Here is a 6,000-nt window from a genome sequence, read left to right on the forward strand (position 1 = left end):
TGGATTTTGTAAATGGGTTACCCTTGACACCGTCGAAGAAGGACTCGATTTGGGTAATTGTAGATAGGTTGACCAAATCTGCTCATTTCATACCTGTCCGCACTGATTATTCACTTCAGAAGTTAGCCAAATTGTATATGGCAGAAATAGTACGACTTCACAGAGTGCCAGTGTCGATTATTTCTGATCTAGATCCTAGATTTACATCTCGATTAAAGTTGCATGAGGCGTTGGGTACGCGGTTGAACTTTAGTACAGCCTTTCATCCTAAGACTGATGGTCAGTCAGAAAGGGTTATTCAGATTCTGGAAGACATGTTGAGGGGATGCGTTATCGACTTTCGAGGCAGTTGGGAGGATTACTTACCGTTGGTAGAGTTTGCATACAACAACAGTTATCAGGCAAGTATTCGAATGGCTCCTTATGAGGCACTGTATGGGCGAAGATGTCGTACACCTAGTTGTTGGATCGAGTTGGGTGAACGACAGGTTCTTGGACCTGAGTTGGTGGCAGATACTGAGGATAAGGTCAAGTAGACAGAAGCCATATGCAGATTTGAAGCGCAAGGAAATTGAGTACTCTGTGGGTGATATGGTCTTCTTGAAGGTTTCACCTTGGAAGAAAATATTAAGGTTTGGGAGGAAAGGCAAGTTAAGTTTGCGGTTCATTGGGCCTTATCGGATTCTTAAGCGAGTGAGTCCAGTGGCTTATCAGCTGGAGCTACCTCCAAAGTTGAATAGGATTCATGATGTCTTTCACGTCTCCATGTTAAGGTGGTATCATTCTGACCCTACGCATGTTGTGCCGGTTGCAGAGATCGAGGTCCAAATAGACTTGACTTTTGAGGAAGAGCCTGTGCAGATTTTGGATCGAGATGTTAAGATTTTGAGGAGGTAATCAGTTCCGTTAGTAAAGGTGCTGTGGTGTAATCAAGGCAGAGAGGAAGCTACTTGGGAGCCAGAAGTGGCGATGCGTCAACAATATCCTCATCTGTTTAATTTAGGTAAAATTTCGAGGACGAAATTTCTTTAAGGAGGGTAGAGTTGTAACACCCTAATTTTCGGGTTTTCTGTGTTTCTGTGATTTTTAAAATTTGTGTGTGTTCTGGTTGGTTAAAATATATATTTTAGTAGGTTAGTGGGCCTTGTGAGCAATAGAAATGGGAGTTATCTCGGTTCCTTCGTGCGTAAATGACTAACTTCTGTGATGATTAGGTTAGTTGATGTGGATTTATGTTAGTTATCGTTAATTCGTAAGTCTAATGTGTTAGTGATCGATTGTAGAATTATCGCGTGGGAAATATCGTCATAAATCCTCATCAACCAGGTGTGTAAACGACACCCTCCCTTAGACTGAATCGGTAAAAGCTGAAATACCGAAACATTGGTATTTTGTGAACTCACGAGCGTGCGAGTGCTCATGAGACAGTTGTTAATGAATATGGTGCATTAGGATGATTAGAGTGTAGAGTGTGCATTTTCGTGCACAACGGTATTTTTGGAATTAATGGGCCGAAAACGGGCCAATGGGCCCACTTTGGTAAAAAGACGAGGTAAGTACTTCTGATTACTTGGTAAACGTTAGAATGAGCATGAAACCTTAGCAATAGGTTATAATTACTGAAATACCCTTATGCATGCAATATTACGATTTTACCCCTAGGGTTACTTTTTTCTGAAAAGCATGATTTCTGTTTCTGTATATGTATGCCATGACATATTATTTCTGTTGCATAGGACATGGGTTTATATTGATAGAGGAAGCGTTCTGGTAGCCTCACTACAGTCTGGTGGCCTCGCAACATATATCTGTTCTGGTGACTTCGTCACAATATCCGCACCTTCTTTGTTTAATCTGTGGCTTCACCACATATATATATCTGCTCGGTGGCCTAGCCACAATATATGTATCTGGTGACTTCGTCACAATATCTGGCAGCCTCGCTGCAATTTCTGTGATGTGTAGCGGTTAGGTGGGTCGAGTAGTCTCCCCACATGGTGTAAGGCTGGTACCAGGGTGTTGTAGATGGCTCTGGGTTGGGATTTCTGCATTCATGATATATTTGTTCTGTATCTGCTATGGGCCTATGTGTTTCATTCTGATTTCTGTACTGGGCCAAGGCCCAGATAAGTCTAACTCTGAGGTTTGATCTGTTTTGGGCTATGGTTGGGTTATGTTCCACACTGATTTTACTGAACTCACCCTTTATTTTCATCTCTGCAGGAAATCCCCAACCATAGTGGGCTTGGAGCTGTGAGGGATTCGGAGTGGCCACATCATCTGCAAAGTTGGCTTATTTTTATTATTTTTATATTCTGATTTAATTTTGGGTTTTAAGTTGTAATAAGGCCGCTATTTAAATTTCTTTTTCCGCTATGGTTTTATTTTCTGATTAGATTTATACTATGACGAAACTACTAGTGTTAGGCTACGTGGGTTTTCAAAATTAATGAACGTTTTCAAGACTCAACAAGCACAAAAAATGGATAGCCTAAAGATTGATAAACAGACTTTTCATTCAACCGCTGTTTTTACAAAGACCACCCCAATCACTTAAACCAACGAATGCATACTAAGTCGTAAGTCCATGTGACATGTCAGATCTGGCCATAACGTCTGGGACGGGTTTGGCCATAACGGCCATAACGCCCGTGTGTGAGACCTTCTGGAGCATATGACTTCATTTTAACAACAACACCAGGGGACACACGACCATGTAACATGACCGTGTGTCACACGCGGCTGAGACACACGCCCGTGTCTCTGCCCGTGTGGACAAAAATAGGCTATTTGTAAAGCCATTATGCCACCCTATTTTCACATGTAAACACAAGCATAAATGGTAACATTTTTACAACACAATAGGCAGCCATTTCATAACATTTCATACACATATAATGCCAATTCCACATAATATTTAATTGCTTAACTAATATCATACATTTTCCATTCATAAGTTTACCTTATAACAAACACATTTGCACATCTCCATTCCATCAACTATTTGCTAAAACATGCTAAAATATAACATTTAGTTCAGCCAAATCACATGGCTTAACTTATACACAAAATGTACCAAACCATAATCTCAAGTAACCATAACTACTACCATTATAACTAGACTATACATGCCATATTTACAATTATCCACAAGTTCAGAAGTACCAATCGGCAATTGGATAGTGTGATGTGTAACTCTGACTTGCTCGTAATGAGTGAGCTACCGAACCTCTATAAAACACGGAAAAAGAAACAAATTAAGCTTTATAGCTTGTAAGCCCATATAATTCAGAATTAAACTTACCATTTATACAAAATCAAGGCAAATAATCAAGGTGTATTCAATTCAATTACCAAATGTCTAAACACAAGTATTCATCACAACTTAGTCACCTAAATACGTGAAATCATCCATTATATCAATTCATTGCATCATACCAAATTCATATATCATGTACAACATTGGTAACATTTCATTTTCAATCATATAAATAATAATTCATTTGAAAACCGTAACTCATTTGTATAAATAGAATGTGTGCCCGTTGAACTTATTAGAATCTCAAGGGATACTCAAGTGATATACAGTACATATAATAATTCGTCAATTCCTTATCATTTTCTGCTCTTTCGAGCTATAAGCAGTAAACTCCTCCTGAGCTGATGGACAATAAGCTCTATTGAGTTGAAACGATAAGCTCTGATGAGTTGAATTAGTAAGCTCATACGAGCTGAGAATAGTAAGCTCTTACAAGCTGATATATCAGTAAGCTCATACGAGCTACGATGAGTCTACAACACATGCAGGATCTTAACCAATACGGTAACCCTAGTGACATGTCACTCGTATCCTACGAATTCTTACAGTTCAAACGGGGCTAGGTAACAAATAAACTGCATCGATAAGGCGTTCATAATCCAAATATATCAACTACTCAATTATACACATTCATTACAATTATTTCAAGTATTTAAAAGTTTGATTCTAATTATATGAACTTACCTCAAGTTGCTCGGATGGAAACTATCGACTATTCGTCTTCTTTTCTTTTTCCCTGATCTAATTTCGATCTCGACTTATCTTGATCTATATATTATCAAATTTAGTACATTCAGTATTCAATCAATTCAATTTAGCCCATAATTCATATTTTGGAAAATTTACACATTTGCCCCTAAACTTTCATATATTTACAATTTAGTCTTTTTTCACATAAAATTGTAAATTAATGCAATTTAGTACAATTACATGCTTAGCCGAATTTACCACATGTTACTAGCAGCCCATATTTTCAATTTACTCACACTTTTAACCACCACATTTTACATTTTCACAATTTAATCCCTATTTCACATTTTTGTCAAAAATCACTTTACAAAACTAGTTTAACTATTAACAAATATTTAAAAATCCATCATCAACCATCAAATTACTCAAGCATTCAATAATGGCAACATGTTAAATCTTTAACAATTTCAAAATCTAAGGTATGGGCTAGCTAGAATACGAAACAACGATCACAAAAACATAAAAATCATAAAAAATCAAGTCAAAATCACTTACCAATTTAACTTCCAAGTGACCGAACCCTAGGGAGCAAAATTTTCTTCTTTTTCTTCTTTAAAATATGCTAAGTGAAGAGGACAATGAGAAAATAGATTTTTTTTAATTATTATATCATTTATTAACCATTTACCATTTTAACCTTAAAATTAATTCAAAATTTCATTTATACCAAACCATTAACATCCACTAACATAGAAATGGTATATTTATCGCTTAAGGATCTTTAATTTAATGTTCTATAGCTATTTGAAACTTTTAGCTCATAGAATGTAAGTTTTGCACATTACGCAATTTAGTTCTTTTTACCGAATTAAGTATTCAAACAGTAAAATTTCCTTACGAAACTTTCACACTATAATTCTATCATGCTGTAAACTTTAATAAAATAATAAAATAAATATTTTGACCTAAATTTGAGGTCCCAAAACCACTGTTCTGATTTGATTCAAAAACGAGTTGTTACAACTCTCCCCCTTAGGGATTTTCATCCCCGAAAATCTTACCAATAAATAAGTTAGGGTACTGTATCCACATAGCTTCCTTGGGTTCCCACATAGCTTCCTCAATTCTATGCTTATGCCAAAGAACCTTTACTAGGGCAATGCGCTTATTTCTCAACTCTTTGATTTCACGAGCTAAAATCTTGATTAGTTCTTCGTTATACGTCAAATCAGCCTGTATCTCAACATCTATTGGAGAAATTACATGTGACGGATCAGATGTATATTGACGTAGCATAGAAATGTGAAAGACATTATGAATCTTTTCAAGTTCTGATGGTAAAGCTAGTCGATACGATATAGGCCCTATTCTCTCAATGATCTCATACGGCTCGATGAAACGCAGAATCAATTTTCCTTTGTATCCAAATTGAAGAACCTTTTTCCACAGTGACACCTTTAGAAACACTCGGTCCCCGACTTGAAACTCAATTTCTTTACGTTTCAAATCCACATATGATTTCTGTCGATCTGAAGCTGCTCTTAAACTGTTACGAATCGTTTTCACTTTTTCTTCAGTTTCTCTGATCAGTTCAACCCCATGAATATTTTTCTCACTTAATTCAGTCAGTATAGCAGAGTTTGACATTTGTGACCATATAAAGCTTCGTACGATGCCATATTTATACTCATTTGAAAACTGTTGTTATATACGAATTCTATCAACGGTAAGTATTTTTCCCAACTTCCCTCAAACTCTAAAATACAACATCTCAACATGTCTTTAAGAATTTGAATAACTCTCTTAGTCTGACCGTCAGTCTGAGGATGAAAAGCAGTACTAAAATTCAACTTCATACCTAGAGCTTCTTGTAATTTCTTTTAGAATCGTAAATCTCAAATCTCTATCAGAAATAATAGATAATGGTACTCCGTGTAATCGAACAATCTAAAAAATGTACAATTCAGCTAAACTGTCAAGTGAGTGATCTG

This window comes from Gossypium arboreum, chromosome 7 (genome assembly GCF_025698485.1).
Source record: "Gossypium arboreum isolate Shixiya-1 chromosome 7, ASM2569848v2, whole genome shotgun sequence".
In the NCBI taxonomy this organism is placed as follows: Eukaryota; Viridiplantae; Streptophyta; class Magnoliopsida; order Malvales; family Malvaceae; genus Gossypium; species Gossypium arboreum.